Source organism: Gastrolobium bilobum, unplaced genomic scaffold (assembly GCF_033153095.1).
Source record: "Gastrolobium bilobum isolate Gb01-03AN ecotype WA unplaced genomic scaffold, APGP_CSIRO_Gbil_v1 utg1559, whole genome shotgun sequence".
Lineage (NCBI taxonomy): Eukaryota > Viridiplantae > Streptophyta > Magnoliopsida > Fabales > Fabaceae > Gastrolobium > Gastrolobium bilobum.
Window position 1 is genome coordinate 113,558 of NW_026898385.1, and position 14,191 is coordinate 127,748.

The 14,191-nt window shown below is 30.7% G+C and overlaps 1 long non-coding RNA gene across 1 annotated transcript; it reads left to right on the plus strand.

Annotated features, from left to right (window-relative positions):
• Positions 1-5,319: 5,319 nt before the first annotated feature.
• On the plus strand, positions 5,320-6,842 carry LOC133315608 (uncharacterized). Its single transcript, XR_009752107.1, has 4 exons — positions 5,320-5,597; positions 5,898-5,974; positions 6,074-6,137; positions 6,571-6,842. It is a non-coding gene; the product is annotated as an uncharacterized LOC133315608 (long non-coding RNA).
• The last annotated feature ends 7,349 nt before the right edge of the window (positions 6,843-14,191 follow it).

Sequence of the window (14,191 nt, forward strand, 5' to 3'; positions counted from 1 at the left end):
ATAATTCACTACCACTGGTAGCGAATTTCGTGACTAATGATTTCGTGACACGTGACTATATTGCAGAACAAATTCGCTATCACCGGTAGCGAATTATGACATGTCAGCTTTTTCTTGCGAAAGTGTGCCACGTGTTAAAAAATTATTGGCGAACATAATTTGCTACCAGTACTAACGAATTATACTTACGTGGTGGCAGTATGATAAAAGCACGATATTTGAGTAAATTTTTTGTCAAAAGATGACATTTTAATCACTGTTCTTTAGATGGCCGGTATATTAGTAGTGTCGTCGCAAATTCTTTAACCTCTTTGAGAATTTTGACTGCTCCGGGTGGATGGAGAATCTCTAACCGAAGAGATGAAAGAGATGGGGTAACAAATCAGTGTGCATAATAACATTAACATATGTTGGATATATATAAAGGATTCACTTTTTCTGCAGTTAATGCAGATAAGTTATCTGCAGTAAGTCCAATACGACGTTGTTTTGAGGGAGAAATTATGGTATCTTTGTAATTTTAATTTATTTCAGAGTTATAATAGTCTTTATATTTATAATTTTTTAAGATTTCAATAAATGCAGATAATTTTCTGCAGTAACTGCAGAAGTATTTTTTCCTATATACAATAGCATCACTAAAAAAATATGGAGTCCAAAGTATGTGGTTAAGAGATTTAACTCTTTATTTATAAAAATATTACATTAATTCCTATGACATAAGATAGATATTTTGAGCATATTTGATTGTGTTTCAGATTTTTTTCGTTTTTAAAATTATTTTGTAAAATAGTTATGGAAATATATATTTTTTATTTTAAAAATTAAAAAACTAAAATAGAAAACAAAAACAATATTTCTAAATTTAATTTTAAAAACAAAAAAAAACACTTATAATTTTTAAATTTTTTTAACAAAACAGATCCTACCAAACAAATTTTTTTATTTTAAAAACCAAAAAATTAAATTTTAAAAACAGTAAACAAACATTGCCCTTATCTCTTATGGGTTTTATAAGAGTTATGTTGTAGGAAAAAGTGATTGTGTAATGTTATAGAGATTCGTTTTGCGTGCCTTAATTTTTTTTATTATTTTGCTTTAAAAAGTATGAGCCTCACAAAATATTATGTGTGTAAGAAACTTATTTGTGTTATGTGACATGATAGATACAAATCTCATCCCTTATTTCTTTAACTTTGTCACTTATTTTGAGCCGTTGCTTCTAAAAGCTATTGGGACACATCATGGGTCATCGCCAATGAAATTCTGACATAGATTAGTTGAATTCCACCTCCCACTCTCTTAAATCGGGGATACGACCTTGATTGTCTGCATTTTTATTTGATTAAAGTATTTTTTTAATCCTTAATAAATATTATATGATCCAATTTAATTTTAAAAAAGAATCGACTTATAATTTTTTGAAATTCAAAATAGATTTATTTTAATTTTTTTTTTTAGAAACTAACATGAATCTTCTTTAAATTTCAGACGGATCACAATTTTAATTAATTAATTTTTTTTTGAATTTTAGAAGAATCACAAATTAATTATTATTTTTTTTCCAAAAATTAAAATGGAAGGCTTTATAATTTTTGTTAAAGATTGAAAAGATATTTTACTTTTTTTTTTATAAGCAAGCTTGCATATCTACCGTTCAAGTGGCGTGCTCATTCATCATTTGCTGTGGGCAATTCAGGATGATGACGTCATCTATTACGAAGGAAATAATAAGAGGAATACATCAATCTGTCAATGTAACTTTCAGGGTGACTTTTCCTTTTTTCAGCCACCGAATTGTTTGATGAAAGTAAATTAATACTTTTTCGAAATTTACTATCAATTTAGCAGACAGGTTTTCTGTTATATTTTTTTTTGGACTTAGATCATATTATTTGATCACAATTATTTATTAATCATAATATAAAAAAGAATATGAGTTTAAAATAAATAATTATAATCAAATAAATAATCGCGTGATGACTTTTTTAATATAAGAAGAACTAAATCTATTCTTTTCCCCCGTTTTTGGGCCTCAGAGAGATTTGTGTGGTTAATCAATGATGTCTACAATACAACTGGCAGATGTTTTTGCTTTTAGGTGAGTGTCACAATGTTAAAAACAAAATGTACGATTAACTTTATTAGCAAAATCTTTTTTTTTAATATATCTTAATTATCTCATTGAGGTAAATAGACTCTTCTTGATATTTGTATAAGCTTCAATACTTTAAGTGGGCTATAAAATTAATTCGGAATACGAAATGAATTAGAGATAAAGATTTTAATCTTCTTTTAAATGTGACTGTAGATATCGTATTAGCAAAATTTTGATATAACAAACGAGTATGAAAGTAGCAAGCTATTTCTAGCACTCCATGGTTTAAATAAAAGATGTTTTGCAAGGGTACTTATTTGTTTCGACTTAAATTCAAAAGAATTTTCAAGCAATGTGAAATACATGGAACCTTAATCCCTTAAAAACATTTTTAATATATCAAATCATGTCCAAAAACAAAAACAAAAAAGACATTTTAAAAATATTTACAGACTTCAATTATGTTATTCAAAAATAATCAATTAGTGAAATGCAATTAATTATAATCAATTATTTCATTCTGTAGTGTAAACCCTAAAGTCAAGAAATAATTGATTATTCATCATTTCTGCCCTCAATAATAGATTATTGAAAATCTAATCGTTGATTATCTCAAGATAGTCCAATATTAAGAGATTCATACGATACTTACAATGGCAAGGCTAGTTTTGAATGAAACTCTCCCTAGCTATATATATTTCTTCCAAAATATATATATATATACAAGTTTTGGTATATTCATAAGGGAACGTTATATTTACAAATTTTTTATTTATAAACTCTTACAAACTATACTATGTCAGACTGGTAATACAGTTTTGAGTAGAGTATTATCGATCAGACATAATGTAATTTGTAAATTTATAAAAAAAATAGTTTGTAAACAGATCATTATCCATATTTATATTATGATTGTTGAACATCTTGAGCAAACAATCATTAATTATAAGCATTTATTTTATACATTAAACTTATCATTCAATTATCCTTTATTACTTTGAACTTTACTCGTGAATATATCTTATCTGCCCATTGGACAATAAGTTGCATAGTATAATATGCTCTGATGAGAGTTTTATTTTATTACTTCACTGTATCCTTATAAAGAGGGTGAGGTATTCATCAAGTGAGAAGAAGGGCAAGTGAGAAGAAGGGTGAGGAATCCCAGGCTTTGTTTGGGAGTTTGGAGGGGAAGGGGAAGAAGAAGATCCAAGAAGGAGGGAGGGGAAGGAAATTGAAGAGTTTTCCCTTCCCTTGTTTGGGAGTTAAAAAAATGAGAAATGAGAAAAATTGAGGGTTAATGAGGTATTTTTACCATTTTATCCTTTTTTTAAAATTAATATAATCATTATATTTTACAAATTAAATTAAATTTAAAATTTCTAACAAAATTATTTATCTACTTTTCACAACACAAAAAAAGATCATATTTTCGATGAAATTTTACGTTGCAAACGATGAAATTTTCATCACAAATTTATTTTTTTCATCGGAATACTTTTCGTCGAAAAGCGATGGAATTTTTCAACCGATAAAAATTTTTACAAAAATAAATTTTCTATCGAAATTTTCGACAAAATTTAGTTTCCATCAAAAGTTTTGACGAAAATAATTTTCTCCATCAAATTTTTTAAACGAAAAAAGAATTCTGTCAAAAATTTTGACGGAACGTGTTCCGTTCAAAATTTCGATGGATATGTGTTCTCACGAAATTATTGACAAAAATTGTTTTGTTAGAAATTTTGAGAGAAATGTTTCATTCAAAACTTTCGACGAAATTTAGATTATGTAAAGAATTTTGACAGAATATTTTTTCCGTCAAAATTTTTTGTCGAAATATTTTTCGTCAAAAATTTTTACAGAATTATTTTCTGTCAAAAGTTTTTGACAGAAATGCATTCCGTTAAAAATTTTGATGGAAATATTTTTTATCAAAAAAACTTGACGAAAATATTTTTCGATGAAAATGTGTTCCCTTAAAAATTTCGACATAATTTTTTTTTGCCAAAAAGTTTAACGAAAATGTTTCCATCGAAAACTTTCGGCGAAATTTAAATTCTGTTAAGAATTGTGATAAAAAAAAATTAGAAATGTTTCGTTGAAAATTTTGAGGAAAATATTTTTCGTCAACAATTTTGATGATTATTTTTTTTTTGTTAAATATTTTGCAAAATTTAGATTTCGTAAATAATTTTGACAAAAAAAAAATTTCGTCAAAATTTTTTACAAAAAATATTTTTCGTCAAAATTTTGACGGAAATATTTTCCGTAAAAAAATTTGACGTTATTGTTTTACGTCGAAACTTTTCGATGAAAATGTGTTTCGTCAAAATTTTGGACGGAAATATTTTCGTTAAAAGTTTCAACGGAATTTAGATTCTATCAATAATTTTCCCGTACAAAATTTATGTTAGTGGTTATGACAAAATCTGGTTCAGTCTCTAATTTCGCCTTTAGTTTTGACGGAAATTTTTTGACGTATATGATTTTCATCAAAAATTTCATCACTATTTTTGACGAAATATTTTTTGTCAATAAATTATGTTGGTATTTGAGACTTTTCTAATAATATCGCATTAAAAATGATTCACAATTATGTAGTTTTAACATTTTAATGCTAAGGGTAGATAAGTAATTTTTAATATTTTCCCCCCTCAAACCCTCTAAATTGGGGAACTTTAATTTTAAGAAGAATGAGGGTTTGGTAAAATATTCGAAATTCTCCTCCTCCTTTTTTTAAATTCACAAACAAGAGAAGGACTTGCTAAAACCTTCCATTTCCTTTCCTTTTCTTCCTAAAACAATCTCCCAGACAAAGCGTTATAGAATCTCAAATAAGAAGTTTGAGACATAAAAGTGTGAGTTATAATAGCCCATCTTAATTAATTAGTAAATCAAGTGTAATTAATTAATTAAGCATGTTTTAGTGAGTAAAGTTAAGTATAAGGCTTAATTAAATGAATCTGAGTCACTTTGAAGTTAGAAAGTGTACTCAGTGAAAATTAAGGGGTATAAATGGGTACTGGCGAAAGTGCCCAAAATATAAAAATAAAAATAGTAATATTCCTAGAATAATATTCCAGACTTTTGGGTAAAGTTTGATAATTATTGGAGTTGAATAGATAGACGAACCAATACCCGCTTAAAGCCACTTAACCTATGTTAAGTGACTAAAAGCCAAAATGAGCCCCAAACCCCCCACTTTCCCGTCGACAGAAACAGAGAAGAAAGGAAGAAGAAGGAGAAGGAGGAGAAAGGGAGAGAGAAGAAGAGAGAGAGGAGGGAGCAAATCCCAACGGTTTTGGGTGATTCAAAAGCATAAATCGCTTAGAATCTCGCCCTCTTTCATAATCCTTGCTTAGTTCTTAGTGGGGAGCTTTGTGGAGAGAGATTTTGGCCCTCAAAAATTTGACCATTTGAGTGATTTTGGGGTTTTGGGAAGTTCAACCTCCATGGGAGCGTGAGGAACACTCCTTGCTTGGTTGTGTGACCATTGGTGGTAAGATTCTAACCCTTGAACCTCATGATTCCTTGAAATTTGCATGAGTTAGGGTTTATGAATAGTAAATTGGGATTTTGATGAAATGTGGTTAAAATAGCGATGTTCTACGAAGAATGGAGCTTATAGCATGTTATGGAAAATGTTAGGAATGTCATTTAATCGGTGAAAATGAGCTTAAATAGCTAAATGAGTATACTTGTAAAATGGCAAGAATATGATGCTTGATATTGGATTTCTTGCATTGTTGATAAATGGTATGGCTTGATTGATTGATGATTGTGTCCTAATGATGTCTAGGATTGAGACATTTGGACCGACCGTGAGTGATCAACCGCTTTAACAAGCTATGGAGCTTGAGTAGCTCATTGGAATTGGTAAGCTCATACTTGTGTTGTGTTTTGAATTGAGTAGTTGATGGTTGGTTGTGAAATACTCTTGGATGCAATGTGTTGATTGCATTACACCATGTGTAGGTGTTGGTTTTGGAGTAGAGTATTGTTGACATTGGTGGTGAACTAAGGTTGCTGAAGCTTTGAGGTAAGCCTTCGGACCTTGGGTGTAATTCCCTTTTATTGTTCCACCAAGCCCTGAAAGGGTAGTGGTGATTATAGTGTATATAAATGCAATAAAATAGTGTAATGCTTTGTTATACGTATGTGTATGCATTTGGTGTGGCATAGGATGGTGTTTCCCTATGTTGGTATGTGGCATGACGATGCGTAAATCATACTTGGTAGTTAGCTGGCCAGTAGGACTATTTGCATCTGAGTTTCCTTAGGACAGCTTGAGAGCTCGAGGGATTTCTCCTGGAGATGTTATTGCACTTTGCATAGATATGTATTTACTGCATTATTATTGTTATTGCTATTACACTGATATGGAACTGTGGGGTGGAGAGATGCTCCAAGGACCCCTGGTTTACTGGATATATTCGTATATCTCACCCCGTGTTGTGGGGACCCCCTTTCAGGTAAGGATGCTGCAGGAGCCTCTGGTGGCAAGTGGCCATATCTGGATTATGCATGAAATGTGGCATTTCTTTTGAGATTGTACATGTTGTTTTGTAGCTCACATGTATAGAATTAAATGAATAGGCAATGCTAGATTTATGATTTGTATATTGGAATGGACTTAGCCTATGATCATGCCTTTGGTCATCTCTTTTGTTGATGGGAGCCAAGGGAATGATCATAGTGTTTTGGAAGCTAAGTTCCATGATTTGTAATGAATATGTACTGTAAATGATGCCTACTTGAAATTCAATATATGCATGTTTTTATGTATTGAGTTATTGAATTGGTTGGGCTGAGAAATCATATTAGGTACCTAGTTCTAAATTGGGAATTGTTGAGAAAACAAGGGTTATGCTGCCTAAATTTTAGTACAAGCCATGAGGAAAAGGGCATGCATGTCCCTTTAGATGTGTTTGTATTATGCAAGAACTAAGAACCATTTATGAAGAGGAATTTATATGATAGGTTGGGACGGTGGTGTATGTATGGAAGTTGTAGATATTTTTCTTAGCTTTCCATAGAGACCAATATTGTGTGAATTGGACATGTATAACTCTAGTTAGAGGTAAAATACTAAGAATTGGTGAAACCTTCAGAGCTTTGGCGCACCTGGCGCCAAACTTGGCGCACATCACGCCATTTCGCTCGAAAGCTTCTGTTTCGTGGCGCAAATCGCGCCGGAGTTGGCGCAAATCGCGCCGGGATCACCAGCTGGCGCAGCTGGCGCCAACCTTGGCGCCTCCAGCGCCATTTCGATGGGGAGCTTCTGTTTCGTTGGCGCCCGCCGCGCCACATCTGGCGCCGGTCGCGCCGGGATCAGCAAGATTCACGCGCTCGTTTTGTAGAAAACCCATAACTTGGGCTACAGTGCTCCGATTTGAGCGCGGTTTGAACCCACGCGTAGCTAACGAAGAGATCTACAATATAGTAGAAGTTGTGAAATAAACAAGAAGTAAATTAATGGTTTAAAAATGGAATAAGAACATGATGATAAGCTTGGTTTATCTGATTCCGCAAGGTAATATGGTTATGATCACGCAATTGGATATTTTAAATTCGGCGTCGTTTTAAAAAGAAAAATTTATCCGAATTTTTAATTGAGCTAATGTGATTGTAACTGCACTTAATATCATAATGTGATGTTAACAAACCGATTCTAGAACGGGATGTTACATGAGTAGAGCTGATTTAAGGTAAAGGTTTTAAGCACTTCTTTCAAGCTTGAGAATTAGTAAAAAACAATCAAGTATACTACTTACTTAAGGACTGAAGGTAAATTGTAAGAAATAATAAATCACTATTTATTCTTCTCTGGCATTATCTCTTTAAATTTCAATTACTATCTTAAATATTGTCAACTTGAGTTTGTGGTGGCATATTTGTATAAGAAGTACTCTTAATCATCCATCCATCCATCCATTCTTTTATTCACTTAAATATCTTCAACAAAAATCATTTCCTGGCATACTTTGTGAAAAGTTTTTCAAAAATTTTATTCACTTAATTCACCCTTCTGAATTTGAAGTCACTAGGTAGCAAAGCTAACACCTAAGAGTACATGTCACTTCATTGGTCCTCTATGATTAATCTCATTCATCCATTTATAATGGACGAAAACAACATAAACGAAAATAAATGATAACCTGAATTTGAAGAGGAATAAAATCCGAGTCAGAAAAAAAGTTTATGCGAGTTTAGAGTGAATTGCATTATATTTAAATGTTTTAAGTGTATAAACTCAGAGAAATATATTTCTCATGAGACACACCACATAAAAAAGTGGGTAGGATTCAGTTGCAGAGTCAGACTCCAATTTGAGCCCCGGCCAAAAAGTTATTTGTGTATTTTTTTTTATTTTTTTTTTTGGAGTTACTCAACCCTAATTATCTCTTTGAGACGAGTTGGCTTCCTCCGGTATCCCCACGAGCTTCGACTCTTTGAGCCGGCTATGGGACTAATCCGGAGTGCGGGGGAACAGTGATGGCTAAAGGTTCAGCCCCCTCCCCAAGAATGCATTCAGCGGGAATCGAACACATATTCAACCCCACTAACTCAGCGCCAAGTTACCAACTGAGCTGCACCCATTGGGTGTTATTTGTGTATTTATTTTTCTTAATTTTAATTAATTCATATATAATATATTTAAATTATATTAAATACAGAGCACATGAGTAGGTAGCACCAAGAAGAGCTATAATTTTATTAAATATTTTTTAATTTTATTAAATATTTTTTAATTTTTTTATACAAGTGATAATTGAATACATAACCTAATACAACTTATCCAAATTTCTCACCAAATATATTTTAATTTTTAGATAGGGCCAAATTACTATTTTAACTCAGGTCAAATTATAATTAATTATATAATTATATATAATATAATAAGTACAATTTATTAAAATTTAGCCCAAGTCGTGGCCACTCCCAGGTTCTATGTGACTCCGCCACCGGTGGAACCCTCTAAGAAGAAAAGAAGAAAATGGATCTTATCCACTTTTTTGTGTATGCATGAGACAAAATTATCTCATATAACATGAAAAATATATTTCTCGTAAACTTAAAAACAATGTACCAAAGTAGTGCGTAGAAATGTAGAAGACAAATCTCACAACATGAATGGGTGGAGGGAAATGACTTAAGGAAGCAACTTGATCTTTTCTTATACAACTTGATCGATTGCGTGCATTGACTATAGTAGACAAATCAAGAGGCCCAAGTTTTCCAGAAAGGAAAAGTTGAAGAAGACAAATCAAGCTTTAAAGGTGGATAACAAGAAGAAACCATTAAGGTGTTTTATAGGCAATCTTTTAATCTTGAAAATGGAGAGAGATTTTAGCCCCAGCTGCTATTGTATTATTTCAGATGAAAAGTTGTCACTTATAGTGCACTACATAAATCTAGAATCAAATATTTGTGTGGTGTCCCAACAGCGGTTGGAACCATGTTGGTCCACTCTAGATTGTTGCATTTCAGAATAACAACAAATTAAGTAATTCTCACACACACACACACTAGCCAAAAATAAGCGAGTAGGATACTAAGGATGGGATTTCATGTTGTTGGATGCGCCCTAACCAAGTTTGGGGTAAAAAAATTAGTACGTGTTTGATTCGACACTTTTTATTTTAGTTTCTCTTTGATTTCCGTTTAGCTTTTGATTTCTCATTATTTTAAAGTGACTAGTTTTGATTTTTGTCGTTAATTTGGTTTTATTAAAGAGATACGTTATTCTACTTATCTTTCTTTTTTTTGCCTACTTTGGCCTACCATTCTCTAACACCGTTATATCAGAATCTAAAGAGGGAAGAAAAAGATAAATGTTAATTAAGATTATGATCTAATGATCTTTTAAAGTGGTAGACAAAGGTATGCAGAAAAAAAATTGGTAGAATAACATATACCTTTTGTGATTTCTGTAGTGTTTAATTAGGGGTGTTCATCAACCGATCAAATCGATTCAAACCGCGGTGACCGAACCGAAAAACGAAAATCGAATTAACCGAAAACCGAAAAAAAAGCTGCAAAATTTAATTGTATTGGATCGGTTTTTGGATGGGTTGGTGAAAACCGATCCGATCCAATGATTCTCCAACCTTATCATCTACCTAATTGGGTCTTTCCTCAATCATTGTCCAAAAAGTATATAGCAAAATTCTAAATTCAATACTCATTAACCCATCATGTTAGAGAAAGTGAGTTGTGCTTGATCTATGTTATGCTTTCTTTCTTTTTTTGGTAAGATACATAATATATTTTTATTACATAGGTTATTGTTGTACATCAGCTCCTCTATAGGATAAAAATTTGGGTTACTTCATATCTCAGACAATCATATTATAAATTTTTTGTTAGAGGTAAAATATGGTAATTCAACTTTTTGTTTTCTAGATTGCACAATAATCATCATACAAACTTTACAAAGCCAATATATACAAAAAAAAATATATGTTATTTGCGCAATAATCATCATACAAATCTTAGACTTTTCAAAAAATTGAAAACCTTCACCGTTAGATAAGTGGGAGGAGAGAAAAAGAGTGTGAAAGATAGTGAGGAGAAAGAAAGGTGAAAAGGGTTTATTTTATTTGGCAAACCTTCACCGTTAGATGAGATTATAATTTAGCGATGTTGAGAGAGATAGGAAAAGGTAAGCAAAATAAGAGTAGGCAGAATAACTTATTCCATCACAAAAAAATAAAAACCACGAATAATCCCTTCCTTTGAATTAATCCACGATTATGTTTCTATTTTGCTGTTAAAATTTGAAATCGAATCAACTTATCTTCTTTTTCTTATCTTGTTTTTCATCTTGAAGTAGGGAAATGATCTATGTTCTCTTTATATTACGCATAACAACAGGCCTACCTGGTTCCATAACATAGGACATTTGGGTCTGTTTTTTCTTGACAAATCATTTCAATTTTTTATGTAAATGCTCATAATGGCAACCTATGAATTGAGAAAAGAGCTTGCACCATTTTTTATGTTGAAGTGCCATTGAAGAGAGAGAAAGGGGAGGAGAGAGAAAGAATGAGAGGTGGTGGGGGAGAGAAATAAGTAAAAGAGTTTATTTTATATCGTAAATCTCCACCGTTGGTTGAGATTGTAATCTAACAGTATCGAAAAGGGTAGGTAATGGTAGACAAAATAAGGATAGGCATAATGACATATCCCAACAAAAAAATATGCATTATTAATCAAGTAGAATTCAAAGGAAAATATTTAACGGATATCGTAATTCTCATCTAATGATGTTAGAGAGTGATAAGTAAAGATAGACAAAAAAAAAGATAGATAGAATAATTTACCTAATATTTAAAAGGTTTAATTTTTCTGCGATTGCTGCAAAAATTTTATTTGTCGCTCTTACAAAAAAAATAAAGCAATGGGTCCCATTAAAAAGGAAGCGGTCTCAACAATAAAGTTCATTTAAAAAAATTACCTATATATATTCCGGGAAGTATATTGTGTGTGGCGTATAAAAATTTCTGCAACAATTATAAAAATATTTTTTCCTATTTAAAATTACCAAAACGATATATACAATTCTCTTTTTATAAAAAAATTTTAAAAACAAAATAGACACTGATTTAATATATGAACTTAGATTTATGACAATAGAATAAGATCACGTTATCCATATGCCTTTCGGCCTTGTGATTAGTCCGAAGTCCGAACATACTTTTTGGTGTGAATATTCAAATTCAGTAGAATGATCCGAAATTGGTCGCATTCCGAGACTCGGTGGAGGTGGAAATTAAGCCGAACTAAGGGGACACTCATCGGACTCTAATTGGATGTTGAATTCAGGCCTGCTTCTGTGTGATTCAACAGTACCACTATCTCAAATTGAGCAATGTTAAACATCAACTTGAAATTCAAAGCAAGATAAGTAGATATGCAGAATGCAATATGGCAGCGTTTGTATGCTGTTATACTAACACCACTTACTACATTTTATGGAGGCAAAAAAAAAACCTCTCTTTAATTTGTTAGCTCAATTCCATTGTTTATCAAAGTACATATATTTTATCATTGATTACGATTATATTGTTTTGCACTGTTTTTTTTTTAAATATCTTTTATTTTTATTTTATTTTTTGTGTATAGGAAGAGTTTATGGAAATGTATATATAATAATACAACTTATTTCTATATAAAAAGAAAATATATATGTAATAAATAATATATATTTAATGCTGATAACATATTCTACGATATGTATTTTATAAATAGTGTATTAGAAATGAAAAAGTAAAAAAAAAAATTATATTCTTGGACGATCGGATCATTTTTTATAATAAAAAAATATGTTAATTTTAGCAAAAGTTATCCTTAACTATTTTTGTTTCCATAATTTAAAATAAAGGAAAAATATTTCTAGGAAAGTTTTCACGCACACCCTTGACATGATTTCTTATAATATCATCCTTATCTTTAGATTAAGAGTAAAATTAGAAGACATTTTATACAGCAAATGAATTTCTAAACAAAAAATTGCTTGAAATATTTTTTAAATTTGTGCCAAAAATAAGGAGCGTATATCTTTTATAAGTTATGATGATTTTTTTGTATGATTAGAGATGGAAAATTAGTCTTTTAAAATTGCATGTGCTTAACATGCTTCTCAAAATCATGGGGGGGGAAAAAAAGCAATAATTTGAAGAATGGAAAACATTGTTTAAATAGGAGCCTTTACTACAATTTTATAATCTAGCGGAAAGTGCAACTGAATAAATATATTAGAATAATGAAGTATAATCGAATTTTTTAAAAAATAAAATAGATTAAAAGAACAAACATTACCCCGTCCATTGAAATCATTGAAAAAAATACAAATTTTAATACAAGTTAAATTAAATGTACATAATCTATCTTTAAGACTAACATGATTTTTAACCAAATTCCATGGGAAGAATTGAACAAATTGTAACGCGGGAATGGAATTGACAATTGTGATTAATGTTATTAAAATCAGCTCGGTGATTGACCCGTTTGAAGTATTGGGTTACTGATTCAACAGGTGGATTTTTGGTTCAATCGCATGACCTGGTAATTATATGTAATTTTATAATTTATATTAAAAAATTACAAATATACTTAAATATCTAAAAAAAATGATAAAAATTTCAAATATTTTAATATAAAAAATAATAAATCATATATTATTATCCAATAAAAGATCAAACAAAAATATAATGATCGTGATACGAGTTTCAGGTTCAGTAAATGACATTTATAATTATAGATCAAATCAAAAAAAATTGCATAGTGCATAATTGACATAATATTAGTGTTGTAGGTATATAATTTATACAAGTCAATATGCAATAAAATATACAAATATGTTCATTATGATTTTGTTTTGAAAAAAAAATTGGAATTTTTTTTTTTGGGACCAGACCAGGTCACCGATTAATCGACTGGGTCATCGATTTTCATAAAAAGTGACGTGATCATATCGAATTACATTGATTTTGATGCATGACTAGCTCATTACTTCAACAAAATTGATTATATGATCCATTTATCAATTCTCAAATTGACCGATCTGATAGGTCCGATCTTATTAATATTGATTGTGGCTGTTTTGATTTGAGATTGGGGTTTCTTAGTGGAGAAATATATTCAATGGCTAGCCAAAAAGATGGGCTGACGTGGATGCCACTAATTTGTGGGTAGACCACTTAATTTTATCTTCTTTGTTTCTCTCCGCCTTAAGGCCAAGGGTTTATTAGAAGATAATGAAAGGGGTCCCATGTGTGCCCTTTTAATAAAATAAATAAATAAATAAAAACAAAAAACCAATTACCAGAGTAAATTTTTAATACTAGTATATACTCTGTTATTAAAATTAAAAATACTTGATTCACATCACATTAAAAATAAAAAAAAGTGGTACTAAGGTTTAAACTTAAAATTTTATGTAAATTATTCAAATCCTTAATGGCCGTGATGAATTTATTTTATCTCAAGCTTTGTGCTATAGATTATCTCGAGGTTGATGTGGGATATATAGATACATGTTGTTTATGGGGGAGACCACCACTAATGAAGACAGATTACTTACACTAT